This window comes from Oncorhynchus clarkii, chromosome 30 (genome assembly GCF_045791955.1).
Source record: "Oncorhynchus clarkii lewisi isolate Uvic-CL-2024 chromosome 30, UVic_Ocla_1.0, whole genome shotgun sequence".
NCBI classification, from domain to species: domain Eukaryota; kingdom Metazoa; phylum Chordata; class Actinopteri; order Salmoniformes; family Salmonidae; genus Oncorhynchus; species Oncorhynchus clarkii.
Genome location: NC_092176.1, coordinates 22,372,340 through 22,399,895, shown reverse-complemented (window position 1 = coordinate 22,399,895; position 27,556 = coordinate 22,372,340).

Here is a 27,556-nt window from a genome sequence, read left to right as displayed (position 1 = left end):
AGGGATAGAGGGATAGAGACAGAGAGCGAGGGATAGAGGCAAGGAGAGATGGACAGAGGCAGAGAGCGAGGGATAGAGGGATAGAGGCAGAGAGAGAGGGATAGAGGCAGAGAGCGAGGGATAGAGGCAGAGAGAGAGGGATGAAGGGATAGAGGCAGAGAGTGAGGGATAGAGGGATAGAGGCTGAGAGCGAGGGATAGAGGGATAGAGGCAGAGAGCGAGGGATAGAGGCAGAAAGAGAGGGATAGAGGGATAGAGGCAGAGAGAGAGGGATAGAGTGATAGAGGCAGAGAGAGAGAGGGATAGAGGCAGAGAGCGAGGGATAGAGGGATAGAGGCAGAGAGAGAGGGATAGAGGGATAGAGGCAGAGAGAGAGGGATAGAGGCAAAGAGAGAGGGATAGAGATAGAGGGATAGAGAGAGGGATAGAGCCAGAGAGAGAGGGACAGATGCAGAGAGCGATGGATAGAGGGATAGAGGCAGAAAGAGAGGGGTAGAGGTAGAGAGCGAGGGATAGAGGGATAGAGGAAGAGAGACAGGGATAGAGGCAGAGAGCGAGGGATAGAGGGATAGAGGCAGAGAGTGAGGGATAGAGGGATAGAGGCTGAGAGCGAGGGATAGAGGGATAGAGGCAGAGAGTGAGGGATAGAGGCAGAAAGAGAGGGATAGAGGGATAGAGGCAGAGAGAGAGAGGGATAGAGGGATAGAGGCAGAGAGAGAGGGATAGAGGCAGAGAGCGAGGGATAGAGGCAGAGAGCGAGGGATAGAGGCAAAGAGAGAGGGATAGAGGGATAGAGGCAGAGAGTGAGGGATAGAGGGATAGAGGCAGAGAGCGAGGGATAGAGGGATAGAGGCAGAGAGAGAGGGATAGAGGCAGAGAGCAAGGGATAGAGGCAGAGAGCGAGGGATAGAGGGATAGAGGCAGAGAGAGAGGGATAGAGGCAGAGAGCGAGGGATAGAGGGATAGAGGCAGAGAGAGAGGGATAGAGGCAAAGAGAGAGGGATAGAGATAGAGAGAGAGGGATAGAAATAGAGGGATCGAGAGAGGGATAGAGGCAGAGAGAGAGGGACAGAGGCAGAGAGCGAGGGATAGAGGGATAGAGACAGAGAGAGAGGGATAGAGGTAGAGAGCAAAGGATAGAGGGATAGAGGCAGAGAGAGAGGGATAGAGGCAGAGACAGAGGGATATAGGGATAGAGGCAGAGAGTGAGGGATAGAGGGATAGAGGCAGAGAGTGAGGGATAGAGGGATAGAGGCAGAGAGCGAGGGATAGAGGGATAGAGGCAGAGAGCGAGGGATAGAGGCAGAGAGCGAGGGATAGAGGGATAGAGGCAGAGAGCGAGGGATAGAGGGATAGAGGCAGAGAGAGAGGGATAGAGGGATAAAGGCAGAGAGAGAGGGATAGAGGGATAGAGGCAAAGAGAGAGTGATAGAGGCAAAGAGAGAGGGATAGAGGCAGAGAGCGAGGGATAGAGGGATAGAGGCAGAGAGTGAGGGATAGAGGCAGAGAGCGAGGGATAGAGGCAGAGAGAGAGGGATGGAGGGATAGAGGCAGAGAGTGAGGGATAGAGGGATAGAGGCTGAGAGCGAGGGATAGAGGGATAGAGGCAGAGAGCGAGGGATAGGGGCAGAAAGAGAGGGATAGAGGGATAGAGGCAGAGAGAGAGGGATAGAGTGATAGAGGCAGAGAGAGAGGGAGAGAGGCAGAGAGCAAGGGATAGAGGCAGAGAGAGAGGGATAGAGGCAGAGAGCAAGGGATAGAGGGATAGAGGCAGAGAGAGAGGGATAGAGGGATAAAGGCAGAGAGAGAGGGATAGAGGGATAGAGGCAGAGAGTGAGGGATAGAAGCAGAGAGAGAGGGATAGAGGGATAGAGGCAGAGAGAGTGGGATAGAGGGATAGAGGCAGAGAGTGAGGGATAGAGGGATAGAGGCAGAGAGAGAGGGATAGAGGCAGAGAGCAAGCGATAGTGGCAGAGAGCGAGGGCTAGAGGCAGTGAGAGAGGGATAGAGGCAAAGAGAGAGGGATAGAGGCAGAGAGAGGGATAGAGATAGAGGGATAGAGAGAGGGATAGAAGCAGAGAGAGAGGGACAGAGGCAGAGAGTGAGGGATAGAGGGATAGAGGCAAAGAGAGAGGGATAGAGGTAGAGAGCAAAGGATAGAGGGATAGAGGCAGAGAGAGAGGGATAGAGGCAGAGAGCGAGGGATAGAGGCAGAGAGCGAAGGATAGAGGGATGAGTGATAGAGGGATAGAGGCAGAGAGCGAGGGATAGAGGCAGAGAGCGAGGGATAGAGGGATAGAGGCAGAGAGCGAGGGATAGAGGCAGAGAGAGATGGACAGAGGCAGAGAGCGAGGGATAGAGGGATAGAGGCAGAGAGAGAGGGATAGAGGCAGAGAGAGAGGGATGGAGGGATAGAGGCAGAGAGTGAGGGATAGAGGGATATAGGCTGAGAGCGAGGGATAGAGGGATAAAGGCAGAGAGTGAGGGATAGAGGCAGAAAGAGGGAGAGAGCGAGGGATAGAGGGATAGAGGCAGAGAGCGAGGGATAGAGGCAGAGAGCGAGGGATAGAGGGATAGAGACAGAGAGCGAGGGATAGAGGCAAGGAGAGATGGACAGAGGCAGAGAGCGAGGGATAGAGGGATAGAGGCAGAGAGAGAGGGATAGAGGCAGAGAGCGAGGGATAGAGGCAGAGAGAGAGGGATGAAGGGATAGAGGCAGAGAGTGAGGGATAGAGGGATAGAGGCTGAGAGCGAGGGATAGAGGGATAGAGGCAGAGAGCGAGGGATAGAGGCAGAAAGAGAGGGATAGAGGGATAGAGGCAGAGAGAGAGGGATAGAGTGATAGAGGCAGAGAGAGAGAGGGATAGAGGCAGAGAGCGAGGGATAGAGGGATAGAGGCAGAGAGAGAGGGATAGAGGGATAGAGGCAGAGAGAGAGGGATAGAGGCAAAGAGAGAGGGATAGAGATAGAGGGATAGAGAGAGGGATAGAGCCAGAGAGAGAGGGACAGATGCAGAGAGCGATGGATAGAGGGATAGAGGCAGAGAGAGAGGGGTAGAGGTAGAGAGCGAGGGATAGAGGGATAGAGGAAGAGAGACAGGGATAGAGGCAGAGAGCGAGGGATAGAGGGATAGAGGCAGAGAGTGAGGGATAGAGGGATAGAGGCTGAGAGCGAGGGATAGAGGGATAGAGGCAGAGAGTGAGGGATAGAGGCAGAAAGAGAGGGATAGAGGGATAGAGGCAGAGAGAGAGGGATAGAGGCAGAGACAGAGGGATATAGGGATAGAGGCAGAGAGTGAGGGATAGAGGGATAGAGGCAGAGAGTGAGGGATAGAGGGATAGAGGCAGAGAGATAGAGGCAGAGAGGGATAGAGAGGCAGAGAGGGATAGAGGGATAGAGGCAGAGAGAGAGAGGCAGATAGAGGCAGAGGGATAGAGGGATAGAGGGATAGAGGCAGAGAGAGGGATAGAGGGATAGAGGGATAGAGGCAGAGAGTGAGGGATAGAGGGATAGAGGCAGAGAGCGAGAGAGGGATAGAGGCAGAGAGAGGGATAGAGGCAGAGAGCGAGGGAGAGGGATAGAGGCAGAGAGCGAGGGATAGAGGGATAGAGGCAGAGAGTGAGGGATAGAGGCAGAAAGAGAGGGATAGAGGGATAGAGGCAGAGGGATAGAGGGATAAAGGCAGAGAGAGAGGGATAGAGGGATAGAGGCAAAGAGAGAGTGATAGAGGCAAAGAGCGAGGGATAGAGGGATAGAGGCAAGAGAGTGAGGGATAGAAGCAGAGAGAGAGGGATAGAGGGATAGAGGCAGAGAGAGAGGGATAGAGGGATAGAGGCAGAGAGTGAGGGATAGAGGGATAGAGGCAGAGAGAGAAGGATAGAGGCAGAGAGCGAGGGATAGAGGGATAGAGGCAGAGAGAGAGGGATAGAGGCAGAGAGCAAGAGATAGAGGCAGAGAGCGAGGGATAGAGGCAGAGAGAGAGGGATAGAGGCAAAGAGAGAGGGATAGAGGCAGAGAGAGGGATAGAGATAGACGGATAGAGAGAGGGATAGAGGCAGAGAGAGAGGGACAGAGGCAGAGAGCGGGGGATAGAGGGATAGAGGCAGAGAGAGAGGGATAGAGGTAGAGAGCAAAGGATAGAGGGATAGAGGCAGAGAGAGAGGGATAGAGGCAGAGAGCGAGGGATAGAGGCAGAGAGCGAAGGATAGAGGGATGAGTGATAGAGGGATAGAGTCAGAGAGCGAGGGATAGAGGCAGAGAGCGAGGGATAGAGGGATAGAGGCAGAGAGCGAGGGATAGAGGCAGAGAGAGATGGACAGAGGCAAGGAGCGAGGGATAGAGGGATAGAGGCAGAGAGAGAGGGATAGAGGCAGAGAGAGAGGGATGGAGGGATAGAGGCAGAGAGTGAGGGATAGAGGGATAGAGGCAGAAAGAGAGGGATAGAGGGATAGAGGCAGAGAGAGAGGGATAGATTGATAGAGGCAGAGAGAGAGAGGGATAGAGGCAGAGAGCGAGGGATAGAGGGATAGAGGCAGAGAGAGAGGGATAGAGGCAGAGAGCGAGGGATAGAGGCAGAGAGCGAGGGATAGAGGGATAGAGGCAAAGAGAGAGGGATAGAGGGATAGAGGCAGAGAGTGAGGGATAGAGGGATAGAGGCAGAGAGCGAGGGATAGAGGGATAGAGGCAGAGAGAGAGGGATAGAGGCAGAGAGCAAGGGATAGTGGCAGAGAGCAAGGGATAGAGGGATAGAGGCAGAGAGAGAGGGATAGAGGCAAAGAGAGAGGGATAGAGATAGAGAGAGAGGGATAGAAATAGAGGGATCGAGAGAGGGATAGAGGCAGAGAGAGAAGGACAGAGGCAGAGAGCGAGGGATAGAGGGATAGAGACAGAGAGAGAGGGATAGAGGCAGAGAGCGAGGGATAGAGGGACAGAGACAGAGAGAGAGGGATAAAGGTAGAGAGCAAAGGAAAGAGGGATAGAGGCAGAGAGAGAGGGATAGAGGCAGAGAGTGAGGGATAGAGGGATAGAGGCAGAGAGTGAGGGATAGAGGGATAGAGGCAGAGAGCGAGGGATAGAGGCAGAGAGCGAGGGATAGAGAGATAGAGGCAGAGAGAGAGGGATAGAGGCAGAGAGCGAGGGATAGAGGCAGAGAGCGAGGGATAGAGGGATAGAGGCAGAGAGAGAGGGATAGAGGCAGAGAACAAGGGATAGAGGCAGAGAGCGAGGGATAGAGGGATAGAGGCAAAGAGAGAGGGATAGAGGCAGAGAGCGAGGGATAGAGGGATAGAGGCAGAGAGAGAGGGATAGAGGCAAAGAGAGAGGGATAGAGGCAGAGAGAGGGATAGAGATAGACGGATAGAGAGAGGGATAGAGGCAGAGAGAGAGGGACAGAGGCAGAGAGCGGGGGATAGAGGGATAGAGGCAGAGAGAGAGGGATAGAGGTAGAGAGCAAAGGATAGAGGGATAGAGGCAGAGAGAGAGGGATAGAGGCAGAGAGCGAGGGATAGAGGCAGAGAGCGAAGGATAGAGGGATGAGTGATAGAGGGATAGAGTCAGAGAGCGAGGGATAGAGGCAGAGAGCGAGGGATAGAGGGATAGAGGCAGAGAGCGAGGGATAGAGGCAGAGAGAGATGGACAGAGGCAAGGAGCGAGGGATAGAGGGATAGAGGCAGAGAGAGAGGGATAGAGGCAGAGAGAGAGGGATGGAGGGATAGAGGCAGAGAGTGAGGGATAGAGGGATAGAGGCAGAAAGAGAGGGATAGAGGGATAGAGGCAGAGAGAGAGGGATAGATTGATAGAGGCAGAGAGAGAGAGGGATAGAGGCAGAGAGCGAGGGATAGAGGGATAGAGGCAGAGAGAGAGGGATAGAGGCAGAGAGCGAGGGATAGAGGCAGAGAGCGAGGGATAGAGGGATAGAGGCAAAGAGAGAGGGATAGAGGGATAGAGGCAGAGAGTGAGGGATAGAGGGATAGAGGCAGAGAGCGAGGGATAGAGGGATAGAGGCAGAGAGAGAGGGATAGAGGCAGAGAGCAAGGGATAGTGGCAGAGAGCAAGGGATAGAGGGATAGAGGCAGAGAGAGAGGGATAGAGGCAAAGAGAGAGGGATAGAGATAGAGAGAGAGGGATAGAAATAGAGGGATCGAGAGAGGGATAGAGGCAGAGAGAGAAGGACAGAGGCAGAGAGCGAGGGATAGAGGGATAGAGACAGAGAGAGAGGGATAGAGGCAGAGAGCGAGGGATAGAGGGACAGAGACAGAGAGAGAGGGATAAAGGTAGAGAGCAAAGGAAAGAGGGATAGAGGCAGAGAGAGAGGGATAGAGGCAGAGAGTGAGGGATAGAGGGATAGAGGCAGAGAGTGAGGGATAGAGGGATAGAGGCAGAGAGCGAGGGATAGAGGCAGAGAGCGAGGGATAGAGAGATAGAGGCAGAGAGAGAGGGATAGAGGCAGAGAGCGAGGGATAGAGGCAGAGAGCGAGGGATAGAGGGATAGAGGCAGAGAGAGAGGGATAGAGGCAGAGAGCAAGGGATAGAGGCAGAGAGCGAGGGATAGAGGGATAGAGGCAAAGAGAGAGGGATAGAGGCAGAGAGCGAGGGATAGAGGGATAGAGGCAGAGAGAGAGGGATAGAGGCAAAGAGAGAGGGATAGAGATAGAGAGAGAGGGATAGAAATAGAGGGATCGAGAGAGGGATAGAGGCAGAGAGAGAGGGACAGAGGCAGAGAGCGAGGGATAGAGGGATAGAGACAGAGAGAGAAGGATAGAGGTAGAGAGCAAAGGATAGAGGGATAGAGGCAGAGAGAGAGGGATAGAGGCAGAGACAGAGGGATAGAGGGATAGAGGCAGAGAGTGAGGGATAGAGGGATAGAGGCAGAGAGTGAGGGATAGAGGGATAGAGGCAGAGAGCGAGGGATAGAGGGATAGAAGCAGAGAGCGAGGGATAGAGGCAGAGAGCGAGGGATAGAGGGATAGAGGCAGAGAGCGAGGGATAGAGGCAGAGAGAGATGGACAGAGGCAGAGAGCGAGGGATAGAGGGATAGAGGCAGAGAGAGAGGGATAGAGGCAGAGAGCGAGGGATAGAGGCAGAGAGAGAGGGATGGAGGGATAGAGGCAGAGAGTGAGGGATAGAGGGATAGAGGCTGAGAGCGAGGGATAGAGGGATAGAGGCAGAGAGCGAGGGATAGAGGCAGAAAGAGAGGGATAGAGGGATAGAGGCAGAGAGAGAGGGATAGAGGCAGAGAGTGAGGGATAGAGGGATAGAGGCAGAGAGAGAGGGATAGAGGCAAAGAGAGAGGGATAGAGATAGAGAGAGAGGGATAGAAATAGAGGGATCGAGAGAGGGATAGAGCCAGAGAGAGAGGGACAGAGGCAGAGAGCGAGGGATAGAGGGATAGAGACAGAGAGAGAGGGATAGAGGTAGAGAGCAAAGGATAGAGGGATAGAGGCAGAGAGAGAGGGATAGAGGCACAGACAGAGGGATAGAGGGATAGAGGCAGAGAGTGAGGGATAGAGGGATAGAGGCAGAGAGTGAGGGATAGAGGGATATAGGCAGAGAGCGAGGGATAGAGGGATAGAGGCAGAGAGCGAGGGATAGAGGCAGAGAGCGAGGGATAGAGGGATAGAGGCAGAGAGCGAGGGATAGAGGCAGAGAGAGATGGACAGAGGCAGAGAGCGAGGGATAAAGGGATAGAGGCAGAGAGAGAGGGATAGAGGCAGAGAGCAAGGGATAGAGGCAGAGAGAGAGGGATGGAGGGATAGAGGCAGAGAGTGAGGGATAGAGGGATAGAGGCTGAGAGCGAGGGATAGAGGGATAGAGGCAGAGAGCGAGGGATAGAGGCAGAAAGAGAGGGATAGAGGGATAGAGGCAGAGAGAGAGGGATAGAGTGATAGAGGCAGAGAGAGAGAGGGATAGAGGCAGAGAGCGAGGGATAGAGGGATAGAGGCAGAGAGAGAGGGATAGAGGCAAAGAGAGAGGGATAGAGGCAGAGAGAGAGAGGGATAGAGGCAGAGAGCGAGGGATAGAGAGATAGAGGCAGAGAGAGAGGGATAGAGGCAGAGAGCGAGGGATAGAGGCAGAGAGCGAGGGATAGAGGGATAGAGGCAGAGAGAGAGGGATAGAGGCAGAGAACAAGGGATAGAGGCAGAGAGCGAGGGATAGAGGGATAGAGGCAAAGAGAGAGGGATAGAGGCAGAGAGCGAGGGATAGAGGGATAGAGGCAGAGAGAGAGGGATAGAGGCAAAGAGAGAGGGATAGAGATAGAGAGAGAGGGATAGAAATAGAGGGATCGAGAGAGGGATAGAGGCAGAGAGAGAGGGACAGAGGCAGAGAGCGAGGGATAGAGGGATAGAGACAGAGAGAGAGGGATAGAGGTAGAGAGCAAAGGATAGAGGGATAGAGGCAGAGAGAGAGGGATAGAGGCAGAGACAGAGGGATAGAGGGATAGAGGCAGAGAGTGAGGGATAGAGGGATAGAGGCAGAGAGTGAGGGATAGAGGGATAGAGGCAGAGAGCGAGGGATAGAGGGATAGAAGCAGAGAGCGAGGGATAGAGGCAGAGAGCGAGGGATAGAGGGATAGAGGCAGAGAGCGAGGGATAGAGGCAGAGAGAGATGGACAGAGGCAGAGAGCGAGGGATAGAGGGATAGAGGCAGAGAGAGAGGGATAGAGGCAGAGAGCGAGGGATAGAGGCAGAGAGAGAGGGATGGAGGGATAGAGGCAGAGAGTGAGGGATAGAGGGATAGAGGCTGAGAGCGAGGGATAGAGGGATAGAGGCAGAGAGCGAGGGATAGAGGCAGAAAGAGAGGGATAGAGGGATAGAGGCAGAGAGAGAGGGATAGAGGCAGAGAGCGAGGGATAGAGGGATAGAGGCAGAGAGAGAGGGATAGAGGCAAAGAGAGAGGGATAGAGATAGAGAGAGAGGGATAGAAATAGAGGGATCGAGAGAGGGATAGAGGCAGAGAGAGAGGGACAGAGGCAGAGAGCGAGGGATAGAGGGATAGAGACAGAGAGAGAGGGATAGAGGTAGAGAGCAAAGGATAGAGGGATAGAGGCAGAGAGAGAGGGATAGAGGCACAGACAGAGGGATAGAGGGATAGAGGCAGAGAGTGAGGGATAGAGGGATAGAGGCAGAGAGTGAGGGATAGAGGGATATAGGCAGAGAGCGAGGGATAGAGGGATAGAGGCAGAGAGCGAGGGATAGAGGCAGAGAGCGAGGGATAGAGGCAGAGAGAGATGGACAGAGGCAGAGAGCGAGGGATAAAGGGATAGAGGCAGAGAGAGAGGGATAGAGGCAGAGAGCGAGGGATAGAGGCAGAGAGAGAGGGATGGAGGGATAGAGGCAGAGAGTGAGGGATAGAGGGATAGAGGCTGAGAGCGAGGGATAGAGGGATAGAGGCAGAGAGCGAGGGATAGAGGCAGAAAGAGAGGGATAGAGGGATAGAGGCAGAGAGAGAGGGATAGAGTGATAGAGGCAGAGAGAGAGAGGGATAGAGGCAGAGAGCGAGGGATAGAGGGATAGAGGCAGAGAGAGAGGGATAGAGGCAAAGAGAGAGGGATAGAGATAGAGAGAGAGGGATAGAAATAGAGGGATCGAGAGAGGGATAGAGGCAGAGAGAGAGGGACAGAGGCAGAGAGCGAGGGATAGAGGGATAGAGACAGAGAGAGAGGGATAGAGGTAGAGAGCAAAGGATAGAGGGATAGAGGCAGAGAGAGAGGGATAGAGGCAGAGACAGAGGGATAGAGGGATAGAGGCAGAGAGTGAGGGATAGAGGGATAGAGGCAGAGAGTGAGGGATAGAGGGATAGAGGCAGAGAGCGAAGGATAGAGGGATAGAGGCAGAGAGCGAGGGATAGAGGCAGAGAGCGAGGGATAGAGGGATAGAGGCAGAGAGCGAGGGATAGAGGCAGAGAGCGAGGGATAGAGGCAGAGAGAGAGGGATGGAGGGATAGAGGCAGAGAGTGAGGGATAGAGGGATAGAGGCTGAGAGCGAGGGATAGAGGGATAGAGGCAGAGAGCGAGGGATAGAGGCAGAAAGAGAGGGATAGAGGGATAGAGGCAGAGAGAGAGGGATAGAGGCAGAGAGCGAGGGATAGAGGGATAGAGGCAGAGAGAGGGATAGAGGCTGAGAGCGAGGGATAGAGGGATAGAGGCAGAGAGTGAGGGATAGAGCCAGATAGAGAGGGATAGAGGGATAGAGGCAGAGAGAGAAGGATAGAGGCAGAGAGCGAGGGATAGAGGGATAGAGACAGAGAGAGAGGGATAGAGGTAGAGAGCAAAGGATAGAGGGATAGAGGCAGAGAGAGAGGGATAGAGGCACAGACAGAGGGATAGAGGGATAGAGGCAGAGAGTGAGGGATAGAGGGATAGAGGCAGAGAGTGAGGGATAGAGGGATAGAGGCAGAGAGCGAGGGATAGAGGGATAGAGGCAGAGAGCGAGGGATAGAGGCAGAGAGCGAGGGATAGAGGGATAGAGGCAGAGAGCGAGGGATAGAGGCAGAGAGAGATGGACAGAGGCAGAGAGCGAGGGATAGAGGGATAGAGGCAGAGAGAGAGGGATAGAGGCAGAGAGCGAGGGATAGAGGCAGAGAGAGAGGGATGGAGGGATAGAGGCAGAGAGTGAGGGATAGAGGGATAGAGGCTGAGAGCGAGGGATAGAGGGATAGAGGCAGAGAGCGAGGGATAGAGGCAGAAAGAGAGGGATAGAGGGATAGAGGCAGAGAGAGAGGGATAGAGTGATAGAGGCAGAGAGAGAGAGGGATAGAGGGATAGAGGCAGAGAGAGAGGGATAGAGGGATAGAGGCAGAGAGAGAGGGATAGAGGCAGAGAGCGAGGGATAGAGGGATAGAGGCAGAGAGCGAGGGATAGAGGCAGAGAGAGATGGACAGAGGCAGAGAGCGAGGGATAGAGGGATAGAGGCAGAGAGAAAGGGATAGAGGCAGAGAGCGAGGGATAGAGGCAGAGAGAGAGGGATGGAGGGATAGAGGCAGAGAGTGAGGGATAGAGGGATAGAGGCTGAGAGCGAGGGATAGAGGGATAGAGGCAGAGAGCGAGGGATAGAGGCAGAAAGAGAGGGATAGAGGGATAGAGGCAGAGAGAGAGGGATAGAGTGATAGAGGCAGAGAGAGAGAGGGATAGAGGCAGAGAGCGAGGGATAGAGGGATAGAGGCAGAGAGAGAGGGATAGAGGGATAGAGGCAGAGAGAGACGGATAGAGGCAAAGAGAGAGGGATAGAGATAGAGGGATAGAGAGAGGGATAGAGCCAGAGAGAGAGGGACAGAGGCAGAGAGCGAGGGATAGAGGGATTGAGGCAGAGAGAGAGGGGTAGAGGTAGAGAGCGAGGGATAGAGGGATAGAGGCAGAGAGAGAGGGATAGAGGCAGAGAGAGAGGGATGGAGGGATAGAGGCAGAGAGTGAGGGATAGAGGGATAGAGGCTGAGAGCGAGGGATAGAGGGATAGAGGCAGAGAGTGAGGGATAGAGGCAGAAAGAGAGGGATAGAGTAATAGAGGCAGAGAGAGAGAACGATAGAGTGATAGAGGCAGAGAGAGAGAGGGATAGAGGCAGAGAGCGAGGGATAGAGGCAGAGAGCGAGGGATAGAGGGATAGAGGCAAAGAGAGAGGGATAGAGGGATAGAGGCAGAGAGTGAGGGATAGAGGGATAGAGGTAGAGAGCGAGGGATAGAGGGATAGAGGCAGAGAGAGAGGGATAGAGGCAGAGAGCGAGGGATAGAGGGATAGAGGCAAAGAGAGAGGGATAGAGGCAGAGAGCGAGGGATAGAGGGATAGAGGCAGAGAGAGAGGGATAGAGGCAAAGAGAGAGGGATAGAGATAGAGAGAGAGGGATAGAAATAGAGGGATCGAGAGAGGGATAGAGCCAGAGAGAGAGGGACAGAGGCAGAGAGCGAGGGATAGAGGGATGGAGACAGAGAGAGAGGGATAGAGGCAGCGAGCGAGGGATAGAGGGATAGAGACAGAGAGAGAGGGATAGAGGTAGAGAGCAAAGGATAGAGGGATAGAGGCAGAGAGAGAGGGATAGAGGCAGAGAGTGAGGGATAGAGGGATAGAGGCAGAGAGTGAGGGATAGAGGGATAGAGGCAGAGAGCGAGGGATAGAGGCAGAGAGCGAGGGATAGAGGGATAGAGGCAGAGAGAGAGGGATAGAGGCAGAGAGCGAGGGATAGAGGCAGAGAGCGAGGGATAGAGGGATAGAGGCAGAGAGAGAGGGATAGAGGCAGCGAGCAAGGGATAGAGGCAGAGAGCGAGGGATAGAGGGATAGAGGCAAAGAGAGAGGGATAGAGGCAAAGAGAGAGGGATAGAAATAGAGGGATCGAGAGAGGGATAGAGGCAGAGAGAGAGGGACAGAGGCAGAGAGCGAGGGATAGAGGGATAGAGACAGAGAGAGAGGGATAGAGGTAGAGAGCAAAGGATAGAGGGATAGAGGCAGAGAGAGAGGGATAGAGGCAGAGACAGAGGGATAGAGGGATAGAGGCACAGAGTGAGGGATAGAGGGATAGAGGCAGAGAGTGAGGGATAGAGGGATAGAGGCAGAGAGCGAGGGATAGAGGGATAGAGGCAGAGAGCGAGGGATAGAGGCAGAGAGCGAGGGATAGAGGGATAGAGGCAGAGAGCGAGGGATAGAGGCAGAGAGAGATGGACAGAGGCAGAGAGCGAGGGATAGAGGGATAGAGGCAGAGAGAGAGGGATAGAGGCAGAGAGCGAGGGATAGAGGCAGAGAGAGAGGGATGGAGGGATAGAGACAGAGAGAGAGGGATAGAGGTAGAGAGCAAAGGATAGAGGGATAGAGGCAGAGAGAGAGGGATAGAGGCACAGACAGAGGGATAGAGGGATAGAGGCAGAGAGTGAGGGATAGAGGGATAGAGGCAGAGAGCGAGGGATAGAGGGATAGAGGCAGAGAGCGAGGGATAGAGGCAGAGAGCGAGGGATAGAGGGATAGAGGCAGAGAGAGATGGACAGAGGCAGAGAGCGAGGGATAGAGGGATAGAGGCAGAGAGAGAGGGATAGAGGCAGAGAGCGAGGGATAGAGGCAGAGAGAGAGGGATGGAGGGATAGAGACAGAGAGAGAGGGATAGAGGTAGAGAGCAAAGGATAGAGGGATAGAGGCAGAGAGAGAGGGATAGAGGCACAGACAGAGGGATAGAGGGATAGAGGCAGAGAGTGAAGGATAGAGGGATAGAGGCAGAGAGTGAGGGATAGAGGGATAGAGGCAGAGAGCGAGGGATAGAGGGATAGAGGCAGAGAGCGAGGGATAGAGGCAGAGAGCGAGGGATAGAGGGATAGAGGCAGAGAGCGAGGGATAGAGGCAGAGAGAGATGGACAGAGGCAGAGAGCGAGGGATAGAGGGATAGAGGCAGAGAGAGAGGGATAGAGGCAGAGAGCGAGGGATAGAGGCAGAGAGAGAGGGATGGAGGGATAGAGGCAGAGAGTGAGGGATAGAGGGATAGAGGCTGAGAGCGAGGGATAGAGGGATAGAGGCAGAGAGCGAGGGATAGAGGCAGAAAGAGAGGGATAGAGGGATAGAGGCAGAGAGAGAGGGATAGAGTGATAGAGGCAGAGAGAGAGAGGGATAGAGGGATAGAGGCAGAGAGAGAGGGATAGAGGGATAGAGGCAGAGAGAGAGGGATAGAGGCAGAGAGCGAGGGATAGAGGGATAGAGGCAGAGAGCGAGGGATAGAGGCAGAGAGAGATGGACAGAGGCAGAGAGCGAGGGATAGAGGGATAGAGGCAGAGAGAAAGGGATAGAGGCAGAGAGCGAGGGATAGAGGCAGAGAGAGAGGGATGGAGGGATAGAGGCAGAGAGTGAGGGATAGAGGGATAGAGGCTGAGAGCGAGGGATAGAGGGATAGAGGCAGAGAGCGAGGGATAGAGGCAGAAAGAGAGGGATAGAGGGATAGAGGCAGAGAGAGAGGGATAGAGTGATAGAGGCAGAGAGAGAGGGATAGAGGCAGAGAGCGAGGGATAGAGGGATAGAGGCAGAGAGAGAGGGATAGAGGGATAGAGGCAGAGAGAGACGGATAGAGGCAAAGAGAGAGGGATAGAGATAGAGGGATAGAGAGAGGGATAGAGCCAGAGAGAGAGGGACAGAGGCAGAGAGCGAGGGATAGAGGGATTGAGGCAGAGAGAGAGGGGTAGAGGTAGAGAGCGAGGGATAGAGGGATAGAGGCAGAGAGAGAGGGATAGAGGCAGAGAGAGAGGGATGGAGGGATAGAGGCAGAGAGTGAGGGATAGAGGGATAGAGGCTGAGAGCGAGGGATAGAGGGATAGAGGCAGAGAGTGAGGGATAGAGGCAGAAAGAGAGGGATAGAGTAATAGAGGCAGAGAGAGAGAACGATAGAGTGATAGAGGCAGAGAGAGAGAGGGATAGAGGCAGAGAGCGAGGGATAGAGGCAGAGAGCGAGGGATAGAGGGATAGAGGCAAAGAGAGAGGGATAGAGGGATAGAGGCAGAGAGTGAGGGATAGAGGGATAGAGGTAGAGAGCGAGGGATAGAGGGATAGAGGCAGAGAGAGAGGGATAGAGGCAGAGAGCGAGGGATAGAGGGATAGAGGCAAAGAGAGAGGGATAGAGGCAGAGAGCGAGGGATAGAGGGATAGAGGCAGAGAGAGAGGGATAGAGGCAAAGAGAGAGGGATAGAGATAGAGAGAGAGGGATAGAAATAGATGGATCGAGAGAGGGATAGAGCCAGAGAGAGAGGGACAGAGGCAGAGAGCGAGGGATAGAGGGATGGAGACAGAGAGAGAGGGATAGAGGCAGCGAGCGAGGGATAGAGACAGAGAGAGAGGGATAGAGGTAGAGAGCAAAGGATAGAGGGATAGAGGCAGAGAGAGAGGGATAGAGGCAGAGAGTGAGGGATAGAGGGATAGAGGCAGAGAGTGAGGGATAGAGGGATAGAGGCAGAGAGCGAGGGATAGAGGCAGAGAGCGAGGGATAGAGGGATAGAGGCAGAGAGAGAGGGATAGAGGCAGAGAGCGAGGGATAGAGGCAGAGAGCGAGGGATAGAGGGATAGAGGCAGAGAGAGAGGGATAGAGGCAGCGAGCAAGGGATAGAGGCAGAGAGCGAGGGATAGAGGGATAGAGGCAAAGAGAGAGGGATAGAGGCAAAGAGAGAGGGATAGAGATAGAGAGAGAGGGATAGAAATAGAGGGATCGAGAGAGGGATAGAGGCAGAGAGAGAGGGACAGAGGCAGAGAGCGAGGGATAGAGGGATAGAGACAGAGAGAGAGGGATAGAGGTAGAGAGCAAAGGATAGAGGGATAGAGGCAGAGAGAGAGGGATAGAGGCAGAGACAGAGGGATAGAGGGATAGAGGCACAGAGTGAGGGATAGAGGGATAGAGGCAGAGAGTGAGGGATAGAGGGATAGAGGCAGAGAGCGAGGGATAGAGGGATAGAGGCAGAGAGCGAGGGATAGAGGGATAGAGGCAGAGAGCGAGGGATAGAGGCAGAGAGAGATGGACAGAGGCAGAGAGCGAGGGATAGAGGGATAGAGGCAGAGAGAGAGGGATAGAGGCAGAGAGCGAGGGATAGAGGCAGAGAGAGAGGGATGGAGGGATAGAGGCAGAGAGTGAGGGATAGAGGGATAGAGGCTGAAAGCTAGGGATAGAGGGATAGAGGCAGAGAGCGAGGGATAGAGGCAGAAAGAGAGGGATAGAGGGATAGAGGCAGAGAGAGAGGGATAGAGTGATAGAGGCAGAGAGAGAGAGGGATAGAGGCAGAGAGCGAGGGATAGAGGGATAGAGGTAGAGAGAGAGGGATAGAGGGATAGAGGCAGAGAGAGAGGGATAGAGGCAAAGAGAGAGGGATAGAGATAGAGGGATAGAGAGAGGGATAGAGCCAGAGAGAGGGGGAAAGAGGCAGAGAGCGAACGATAGAGGGATAGAGGCAGAGAGAGAGGGGTAGAGGTAGAGAGCGAGGGATAGAGGGATAGAGGCAGAGAGAGAGGGATAGAGGGATAGAGGCAGAGAGAGAGGGATAGTGGGATAGAGGCAGAGAGAGAGAGGGATAGAGGCAGAGAGCGAGGGATAGAGGGATATAGGCAGAGAGAGAGGGATAGAGGCAGAGAGCGAGGGATAGAGGCAGAGAGCGAGGGATAGAGGGATAGAGGCAAAGAGAGAGGGATAGAGGCAGAGAGCTAGGAATAGAGGGATAGAGGCAGAGAGAGAGGGATAGAGGCAGAGAGAGAGGGATAGAGGGATAGAGGCAGAGAGAGAGGGACAGAGGCAGAGGGCGAGGGATAGAGGGATAGAGGCAGAGAGAGAGGGATAGAGGTAGAGAGCAAAGGATAGAGGGATAGAGGCAGAGAGAGAGGGATAGAGGCAGAGACAGAGGGATAGAGGGATAGAGGCAGAAAGTGAGGGATAGAGGAATAGAGGCAGAGAGTGAGGGATAGAGGGATAGAGGCAGAGAGCGAGGGATAGAGGCAGAGAGCGAAGGATAGAGGGATGAGTGATAGAGGGATAGAGGCAGAGAGCGAGGGATAGAGGGATAGAGGCAGAGAGAGAGGGATAGAGGTAGAGAGCGAGGGATAGAGGGATAGAGGCAGAGAGAGAGGGATAGAGGCAGAGAGAGAGGGATAGAGGGATAGAGGCAGAGACTGAGGGATAGAGGCAGAGAGCGAGGGATAGAGGGATAGAGGCAGAGAGAGAGGGATAGAGAGATAGAGGCAGAGAGCGAGGGATAGAGGCAGAGAGCGAGGGATAGAGGCAGAAAGAGAGAGATAGAGGGATAGAGGCAGAGAGAGAGGGATAGAGGCAGAGAGAGAGAGGGATAGAGGCAGAGAGCGAGGGATAGAGGGATAGAGGCAGAGAGAGAGGGATAGAGGCAGAGAGCGAGGGATAGAGGGATAGAGGCAAAGAGAGAGGGATAGAGGCAGAGAGCGAGGGATAGAGGGATAGAGGCAGAAAGAGAGGGATAGAGGGATAGAGGCAGAGAGAGAGGGATAGAGTGATAGAGGCAGAGAGAGAGAGGGATAGAGGCAGAGAGCGAGGGATAGAGGGATAGAGGCAGAGAGCGAGGGATAGAGGGATAGAGGCAGAGAGCGAGGGATAGAGGCAGAGAGAGATGGACAGAGGCAGAGAGCGAGGGATAGAGGGATAGAGGCAGAGAGAGAGGGATAGAGGCAGAGAGCGAGGGATAGAGGCAGAGAGAGAGGGATGGAGGGATAGAGACAGAGAGAGAGGGATAGAGGTAGAGAGCAAAGGATAGAGGGATAGAGGCAGAGAGAGAGGGATAGAGGCACAGACAGAGGGATAGAGGGATAGAGGCAGAGAGTGAGGGATAGAGGGATAGAGGCAGAGAGCGAGGGATAGAGGGATAGAGGCAGAGAGCGAGGGATAGAGGCAGAGAGCGAGGGATAGAGGGATAGAGGCAGAGAGAGATGGACAGAGGCAGAGAGCGAGGGATAGAGGGATAGAGGCAGAGAGAGAGGGATAGAGGCAGAGAGCGAGGGATAGAGGCAGAGAGAGAGGGATGGAGGGATAGAGACAGAGAGAGAGGGATAGAGGTAGAGAGCAAAGGATAGAGGGATAGAGGCAGAGAGAGAGGGATAGAGGCACAGACAGAGGGATAGAGGGATAGAGGCAGAGAGTGAGGGATAGAGGGATAGAGGCAGAGAGTGAGGGATAGAGGGATAGAGGCAGAGAGCGAGGGATAGAGGGATAGAGGCAGAGAGCGAGGGATAGAGGCAGAGAGCGAGGGATAGAGGGATAGAGGCAGAGAGCGAGGGATAGAGGCAGAGAGAGATGGACAGAGGCAGAGAGCGAGGGATAGAGGGATAGAGGCAGAGAGAGAGGGATAGAGGCAGAGAGCGAGGGATAGAGGCAGAGAGAGAGGGATGGAGGGATAGAGGCAGAGAGCGAGGGATAGAGGCAGAAAGAGAGGGATAGAGGGATAGAGGCAGAGAGAGAGGGATAGAGTGATAGAGGCAGAGAGAGAGAGGGATAGAGGGATAGAGGCAGAGAGAGAGGGATAGAGGGATAGAGGCAGAGAGAGAGGGATAGAGGCAGAGAGCGAGGGATAGAGGGATAGAGGCAGAGAGCGAGGGATAGAGGCAGAGAGAGATGGACAGAGGCAGAGAGCGAGGGATAGAGGGATAGAGGCAGAGAGAAAGGGATAGAGGCAGAGAGCGAGGGATAGAGGCAGAGAGAGAGGGATGGAGGGATAGAGGCAGAGAGTGAGGGATAGAGGGATAGAGGCTGAGAGCGAGGGATAGAGGGATAGAGGCAGAGAGCGAGGGATAGAGGCAGAAAGAGAGGGATAGAGGGATAGAGGCAGAGAGAGAGGGATAGAGTGATAGAGGCAGAGAGAGAGAGGGATAGAGGCAGAGAGCGAGGGATAGAGGGATAGAGGCAGAGAGAGAGGGATAGAGGGATAGAGGCAGAGAGAGACGGATAGAGGCAAAGAGAGAGGGATAGAGATAGAGGGATAGAGAGAGGGATAGAGCCAGAGAGAGAGGGACAGAGGCAGAGAGCGAGGGATAGAGGGATTGAGGCAGAGAGAGAGGGGTAGAGGTAGAGAGCGAGGGATAGAGGGATAGAGGCAGAGAGAGAGGGATAGAGGCAGAGAGAGAGGGATGGAGGGATAGAGGCAGAGAGTGAGGGATAGAGGGATAGAGGCTGAGAGCGAGGGATAGAGGGATAGAGGCAGAGAGTGAGGGATAGAGGCAGAAAGAGAGGGATAGAGTAATAGAGGCAGAGAGAGAGAACGATAGAGTGATAGAGGCAGAGAGAGAGAGGGATAGAGGCAGAGAGCGAGGGATAGAGGCAGAGAGCGAGGGATAGAGGGATAGAGGCAAAGAGAGAGGGATAGAGGGATAGAGGCAGAGAGTGAGGGATAGAGGGATAGAGGTAGAGAGCGAGGGATAGAGGGATAGAGGCAGAGAGAGAGGGATAGAGGCAGAGAGCGAGGGATAGAGGGATAGAGGCAGAGAGAGAGGGATAGAGGCAGAGAGCGAGGGATAGAGGGATAGAGGCAGAGAGAGAGGGATAGAGGCAAAGAGAGAGGGATAGAGATAGAGAGAGAGGGATAGAAATAGAGGGATCGAGAGAGGGATAGAGCCAGAGAGAGAGGGACAGAGGCAGAGAGCGAGGGATAGAGGGATGGAGACAGAGAGAGAGGGATAGAGGCAGCGAGCGAGGGATAGAGGGATAGAGACAGAGAGAGAGGGATAGAGGTAGAGAGCAAAGGATAGAGGGATAGAGGCAGAGAGAGAGGGATAGAGGCAGAGAGAGAGGGATAGAGGGATAGAGGCAGAGAGAGAGGGATAGAGGGATAGAGGCAGAGAGCGAGGGATAGAGGCAGAGAGCGAGGGATAGAGGGATAGAGGCAGAGAGAGAGGGATAGAGGCAGAGAGCGAGGGATAGAGGCAGAGAGCGAGGGATAGAGGGATAGAGGCAGAGAGAGAGGGATAGAGGCAGCGAGCGAGGGATAGAGGCAGAGAGCGAGGGATAGAGGGATAGAGGCAAAGAGAGAGGGATAGAGGCAAAGAGAGAGGGATAGAGATAGAGAGAGAGGGATAGAAATAGAGGGATCGAGAGAGGGATAGAGGCAGAGAGAGAGGGACAGAGGCAGAGAGCGAGGGATAGAGGGATAGAGACAGAGAGAGAGGGATAGAGGTAGAGAGCAAAGGATAGAGGGATAGAGGCAGAGAGAGAGGGATAGAGGCAGAGACAGAGGGATAGAGGGATAGAGGCACAGAGTGAGGGATAGAGGGATAGAGGCAGAGAGTGAGGGATAGAGGGATAGAGGCAGAGAGCGAGGGATAGAGGGATAGAGGCAGAGAGCGAGGGATAGAGGCAGAGAGCGAGGGATAGAGGGATAGAGGCAGAGAGCGAGGGATAGAGGCAGAGAGAGATGGACAGAGGCAGAGAGCGAGGGATAGAGGGATAGAGGCAGAGAGAGAGGGATAGAGGCAGAGAGCGAGGGATAGAGGCAGAGAGAGAGGGATGGAGGGATAGAGGCAGAGAGTGAGGGATAGAGGGATAGAGGCTGAGAGCTAGGGATAGAGGGATAGAGGCAGAGAGCGAGGGATAGAGGCAGAAAGAGAGGGATAGAGGGATAGAGGCAGAGAGAGAGGGATAGAGTGATAGAGGCAGAGAGAGAGAGGGATAGAGGCAGAGAGCGAGGGATAGAGGGATAGAGGTAGAGAGAGAGGGATAGAGGGATAGAGGCAGAGAGAGAGGGATAGAGGCAAAGAGAGAGGGATAGAGATAGAGGGATAGAGAGAGGGATAGAGCCAGAGAGAGGGGGAAAGAGGCAGAGAGCGAACGATAGAGGGATAGAGGCAGAGAGAGAGGGGTAGAGGTAGAGAGCGAGGGATAGAGGGATAGAGGCAGAGAGAGAGGGATAGAGGGATAGAGGCAGAGAGAGAGGGATAGTGGGATAGAGGCAGAGAGAGAGAGGGATAGAGGCAGAGAGCGAGGGATAGAGGGATATAGGCAGAGAGAGAGGGATAGAGGCAGAGAGCGAGGGATAGAGGCAGAGAGCGAGGGATAGAGGGATAGAGGCAAAGAGAGAGGGATAGAGGCAGAGAGCTAGGAATAGAGGGATAGAGGCAGAGAGAGAGGGATAGAGGCAGAGAGAGAGGGATAGAGGGATAGAGGCAGAGAGAGAGGGACAGAGGCAGAGGGCGAGGGATAGAGGGATAGAGGCAGAGAGAGAGGGATAGAGGTAGAGAGCAAAGGATAGAGGGATAGAGGCAGAGAGAGAGGGATAGAGGCAGAGACAGAGGGATAGAGGGATAGAGGCAGAAAGTGAGGGATAGAGGAATAGAGGCAGAGAGTGAGGGATAGAGGGATAGAGGCAGAGAGCGAGGGATAGAGGCAGAGAGCGAAGGATAGAGGGATGAGTGATAGAGGGATAGAGGGATAGAGGCAGAGAGAGAGGGATAGAGGCAGAGAGCGAGGGATAGAGGCAGAGAGCGAGGGATAGAGGGATAGAGGCAGAGAGAGAGGGATAGAGGTAGAGAGCGAGGGATAGAGGGATAGAGGCAGAGAGAGAGGGATAGAGGCAGAGAGAGAGGGATAGAGGGATAGAGGCAGAGACTGAGGGATAGAGGCAGAGAGCGAGGGATAGAGGGATAGAGGCAGAGAGAGAGGGATAGAGAGATAGAGGCAGAGAGCGAGGGATAGAGGCAGAGAGCGAGGGATAGAGGCAGAAAGAGAGAGATAGAGGGATAGAGGCAGAGAGAGAGGGATAGAAGCAGAGAGAGAGAGGGATAGAGGCAGAGAGCGAGGGATAGAGGGATAGAGGCAGAGAGAGAGGGATAGAGGCAGAGAGCGAGGGATAGAGGGATAGAGGCAAAGAGAGAGGGATAGAGGCAGAGAGCGAGGGATAGAGGGATAGAGGCAGAAAGAGAGGGATAGAGGGATAGAGGCAGAGAGAGAGGGATAGAGTGATAGAGGCAGAGAGAGAGAGGGATAGAGGCAGAGAGCGAGGGATAGAGGGATAGAGGCAGAGAGAGAGGGATAGAGGGATAGAGGCAGAGAGAGAGGGATAGAGGCAAAGAGAGAGGGATAGAGATAGAGGGATAGAGAGAGGGATAGAGCCAGAGAGAGAGGGACAGAGGCAGAGAGCGAGGGATAGAGGGATAGAGGCAGAGAGAGAGGGGTAGAGGTAGAGAGCGAGGGATAGAGGGATAGAGGCAGAGAGAGAGGGATAGAGGGATAGAGGCAGAGAGAGAGGGATAGTGGGATAGAGAAAGAGAGAGAGAGGGATAGAGGCAGAGAGCGAGGGATAGAGGGATAGAGGCAGAGAGAGAGGGATAGAGGCAGAGAGCGAGGGATAGAGGGATAGAGGCAAAGAGAGAGGGATAGAGGCAGAGAGCGAGGAATAGAGGGATAGAGGCAGAGAGAGAGGGATAGAGGCAGAGAGAGAGGGATAGAGGGATAGATGCAGAGAGTGAGGGATAGAGGGATAGAGGCAGAGAGAGAGGGACAGAGGCAGAGAGCGAGGGATAGAGGGATAGAGGCAGAGAGAGAGGGATAGAGGTAGAGAGCAAAGGATAGAGGGATAGAGGCAGAGAGAGAGGGATAGAGGCAGAGACAGAGGGATAGAGGGATAGAGGCAGAGAGCGAAGGATAGAGGGATGAGGGATAGAGGGATAGAGGCAGAGAGCGAGGGATAGAGGGATAGAGGCAGAGAGCGAGGGATAGAGGCAGATAGCGAGGGATAGAGGGATAGAGGCAGAGAGCGAGGGATAGAGGCAGAGTGAAATGGACAGAGGCAGAGAGCGAGGGATAGAGGGATAGAGGCAGAGAGAGAGGGATAGAGGTAGAGAGCGAGGGATAGAGGGATAGAGGCAGAGAGAGAGGGATAGAGGCAGAGAGAGAGGGATAGAGGGATAGAGGCAGAGACTGAGGGATAGAGGCAGAGAGCGAGGGATAGAGGGATAGAGGCAGAGAGATAGGGATAGAGAGATAGAGGCAGAGAGCGAGGGATAGAGGCAGAGAGCGAGGGATAGAGGCAGAAAGAGAGGGATAGAGGGATAGAGGCAGAGAGAGAGGGATCGAGGCAGAGAGAGAGAGGGATAGAGGCAGAGAGCGAGGGATAGAGGGATAGAGGCAGAGAGAGAGGGATAGAGGAAGAGAGCGAGGGATAGAGGCAGAGAGCGAGGGATAGAGGGATAGAGGCAGAGAGAGAGAGGGATAGAGGCAAAGAGAGAGGGATAGAGGCAGAGAGAGAGGGATAGAGATAGAGGGATAGAGAGAGGGATAGAAAGCCAGAGAGAGCCAGAGAGAAAGGGACAGAGGCAGAGAGCGAGGGATAGAGGGATAGAGGCAGAGAGAGGGATAGAGGTAGAGAGCGAGGGATAGAGGGATAGAGGCAGAGAGAGAGGGATAGAAGGATAGATGCAGAGAGTGAGAGATGGAGGGATAGAGGCAGAGAGCGAGGGATAGAGGGATAGAGGCAGAGAGCGAGGGATAGAGGGATAGAGGCAGAGAGCGAGGGATAGAGGCAGAGAGCGAAGGATAGAGGGATGAGGGATAGAGGGATAGAGGCATAGAGCGAGGGATAGAGGGATAGAGGCAGAGAGCGAGGGATAGAGGGATAGAGGCAGAGAGCGAGGGATAGAGGGTTAGAGGCAGAGAGCGAGGGATAGAGGGTTAGAGGCAGAGAGAGAGGGATATAGGTAGAGAGCGAGGGATAGAGGGATAGAGGCAGAGAGAGAGGGATACAGGGATAGAGGCAGAGAGTGAGGGATAGAGGGATTGAGGCAGACAGCGAGGGATAGAGGCAGAGAGAGAGGGACAGAGGCAGAGAGCGAGGGACAGAGGGATAGAGGCAGAGAGAGAGGGATAGAGGCAGAGAGCGAGGGATAGAGGCAGAGAGCGAGGGATAGAGGGATAGAGGCAAAGAGAGAGGGATAGAGGCAGAGAGCGAGGGATAGAGGGATAGAGGCAGAGAGTGAGGGATAGAGGCAAAGAGAGAGGGATAGAGGCAGAGAGCGAGGGATAGAGGGATAGAGGCAGAGAGCGAGGGATAGAGGCATAGAGGCAGAGAGCGAGGGATAGAGGGATAGAGGCAGAGAGCGAGGGATAGAGGCAGAGAGCGAAGGATAGAGGGATGAGGGATAGAGGGATAGAGGCATAGAGCGAGGGATAGAGGGATAGAGGCAGAGAGCGAGGGATAGAGGGATAGAGGCAGAGAGCGAGGGATAGAGGGTTAGAGGCAGAGAGCGAGGGATAGAGGGTTAGAGGCAGAGAGAGAGGGATATAGGTAGAGAGCGAGGGATAGAGGGATAGAGGCAGAGAGAGAGGGATACAGGGATAGAGGCAGAGAGTGAGGGATAGAGGGATTGAGGCAGACAGAGAGGGATAGAGGCAGAGAGAGTGGGACAGAGGCAGAGAGCGAGGGAGAGAGGGATAGAGGCAGAGAGAGAGGGATAGAGGCAGAGAGCGAGGGATAGAGGCAGAGAGCGAGGGATAGAGGGATAGAGGCAAAGAGAGAGGGATAGAGGCAGAGAGCGAGGGATAGAGGGATAGAGGCAGAGAGTGAGGGATAGAGGCAAAGAGAGAGGGATAGAGGCAGAGAGCGAGGGATAGAGGGATAGAGGCAGAGAGCGAGGGATAGAGGCATAGAGGCAGAGAGCGAGGGATAGAGGCAGAAAGAGAGGGATAGAGGGATAGAGGCAGAGAGAGAGGGATAGAGGGATAGAGGCAGAGAGAGAGGGATAGAGGCAGAGAGCGAGGGACAGAGGGATAGAGGCATAGAGAGAGGGATAGAGGCAGAGAGCGAGGGATAGAGGGATAGAGGCAAAGAGAGAGGGATAGAGGCAGAGAGCGAGGGATAGAGGGATAGAGGCAGAGAGAGAGGGATAGAGGCAAAGAGAGAGGGATAGAGGCAGAGAGAGAGGGATAGAGATAGAGGGATAGAGAGAGGGATAGAGGCAGAGAGAGAGGGACAGAGGCAGAGAGCGAGGGATAGAGGGATAGAGGCAGAGAGAGAGGGATAGAGGTAGAGAGTGAGGGATAGAGGCAGAGAGAGAGGGATAGAGGCAGAGAGAGAGGGATAGAGGGATAGAGGGATAGAGGCAGAGAGTGAGGGATAGAGGGATAGAGGCAGAGAGCGAGGGATAGAGGGATAGAGGCAGAGAGCGAGAGATAGAGGCAGAGAGCAAGGGATAGAGGGATTGAGGCAGAGAGAGAGGGATAGAGGCAAAGAGAGAGGGATAGAGGCAGAGAGCGAGGGATAGAGGGATAGAGGCAGAGAGAGAGAGGGATAGAGGCAAAGAGAGAGGGATAGAGGCAGAGAGAGAGGGATAGAGATAGAGGGATAGAGAGAGGGATAGAGCCAGAGAGAGAGGGACAGAGGCAGAGAGCGAGGGATAGAGGGATAGAGGCAGAGAGAGGGATAGAGGTAGAGAGCGAGGGATAGAGGGATAGAGGCAGAGAGAGAGGGATAGAAGGATAGATTCAGAGAGTGAGGGATGGAAGGATAGAGGCAGAGAGCGAGGGATAGAGGGATAGAGGCAGAGAGCGAGGGATAGAGGGATAGAGGCAGAGAGCGAGGGATAGAGGCAGAGAGCGAAGGATAGAGGGATGAGGGATAGAGGGATAGAGGCATAGAGCGAGGGATAGAGGGATAGAGGCAGAGAGCGAGGGATAGAGGGATAGAGGCAGAGAGCGAGGGATAGAGGGTTAGAGGCAGAGAGCGAGGGATAGAGGGTTAGAGGCAGAGAGAGAGGGATATAGGTAGAGAGCGAGGGATAGAGGGATTAGAGGCAGAGAGAGAGGGATACAGGGATAGAGGCAGAGAGTGAGGGATAGAGGGATTGAGGCAGACAGCGAGGGATAGAGGCAGAGAGAGTGGGACAGAGGCAGAGAGCGAGGGACAGAGGGATAGAGGCAGAGAGAGAGGGATAGAGGCAGAGAGCGAGGGATAGAGGCAGAGAGCGAGGGATAGAGGGATAGAGGCAAAGAGAGAGGGATAGAGGCAGAGAGTGAGGGATAGAGGGATAGAGTTAGAGAGTGAGGGATAGAGGCAAAGAGAGAGGGATAGAGGCAGAGAGCGAGGGATAGAGGGATAGAGGCAGAGAGCGAGGGATAGAGGCATAGAGGCAGAGAGCGAGGGATAGAGGCAGAAAGAGAGGGATAGAGGGATAGAGGCAGAGAGAGAGGGAAAGAGGGATAGAGGCAGAGAGAGAGGGATAGAGGCAGAGAGCGAGGGACAGAGGGATAGAGGCAGAGAGAGAGGGATAGAGGCAGAGAGCGAGGGATAGAGGCAGAGAGCGAGGGATAGAGGGATAGAGGCAAAGAGAGAGGGATAGAGGCAGAGAGCGAGGGATAGAGGGATAGAGGCAGAGAGAGAGGGATAGACGCAAAGAGAGAGGGATAGAGGCAGAGAGAGGGGGATAGAGATAGAGGGATAGAGAGAGGGATAGAGGCAGAGAGAGAGGGACAGAGGCAGAGAGCGAGGGATAGAGGGATAGAGGCAGAGAGAGAGGGATAGAGGTAGAGAGTGAGGGATAGAGGGATAGAGGCAGAGAGAGAGGGATAGAGGCAGAGAGAGAGGGATAGAGGGATAGAGGCAGAGAGTGAGGGATAGAGGGATAGAGGCAGAGAGCGAGGGATAGAGGCAGAGAGCAAGGGATAGAGGGATTGAGGCAGAGAGAGAGGGATAGAGGCAAAGAGAGAGGGATAGAGGCAGAGAGAGAGGGACAGAGGCAGAGAGTGAGGGATAGAGGGATAGAGGCAGAGAGAGAGGGATAGAGGCAGAGAGCGAGGGATAGAGGGATAGAGGCAGAGAGCGAGGGATAGAGGCAGAGAGCGAGGGATAGAGGGATAGAGGCAGAGAGCGAGGGATAGAGGGATAGAGGCAGAGAGCGAGGGATAGAGGCAGAGAGCGAGGGATAGAGGGATAGAGGCAGAGAGCGAGAGATAGAGGCAGAGAGCAAGGGATAGAGGGATTGAGGCAGAGAGAGAGGGATAGATGCAAAGAGAGAGGGATAGAGATAGAGGGATAGGGAGAGGGATAGAGGCAGAGAGAGAGGGACAGAGGCAGAGAGTGAGGGATAGAGGGATAGAGGCAGAGAGAGAGGGATAGAGGCAGAGAGCGAGGGATAGATGCAGAGAGCGAGGGATAGAGGGATAGAGGCAGAGAGTGAGGGATAGAGGCAAAGAGAGAGGGATAGAGGCAGAGAGCGAGGGATAGAGGGATAGAGGCAGAGAGCGAGGGATAGAGGCATAGAGGCAGAGAGCGAGGGATAGAGGGATAGAGGCAGAGAGCGAGGGATAGAGGCAGAGAGCGAAGGATAGAGGGATGAGGGATAGAGGGATAGAGGCATAGAGCGAGGGATAGAGGGATAGAGGCAGAGAGCGAGGGATAGAGGGATAGAGGCAGAGAGCGAGGGATAGAGGGTTAGAGGCAGAGAGCGAGGGATAGAGGGTTAGAGGCAGAGAGAGAGGGATATAGGTAGAGAGCGAGGGATAGAGGGATAGAGGCAGAGAGAGAGGGATACAGGGATAGAGGCAGAGAGTGAGGGATAGAGGGATTGAGGCAGACAGCGAGGGATAGAGGCAGAGAGAGAGGGACAGAGGCAGAGAGCGAGGGACAGAGGGATAGAGGCAGAGAGAGAGGGATAGAGGCAGAGAGCGAGGGATAGAGGCAGAGAGCGAGGGATAGAGGGATAGAGGCAAAGAGAGAGGGATAGAGGCAGAGAGCGAGGGATAGAGGGATAGAGGCAGAGAGTGAGGGATAGAGGCAAAGAGAGAGGGATAGAGGCAGAGAGCGAGGGATAGAGGGATAGAGGCAGAGAGCGAGGGATAGAGGCATAGAGGCAGAGAGCGAGGGATAGAGGCAGAAAGAGAGGGATAGAGGGATAGAGGCAGAGAGAGAGGGATAGAGGGATAGAGGCAGAGAGAGAGGGATAGAGGCAGAGAGCGAGGGACAGAGGGATAGAGGCAGAGAGAGAGGGATAGAGGCAGAGAGCGAGGGATAGAGGGATAGAGGCAAAGAGAGAGGGATAGAGGCAGAGAGCGAGGGATAGAGGGATAGAGGCAGAGAGAGAGGGATAGAGGCAAAGAGAGAGGGATAGAGGCAGAGAGAGAGGGAT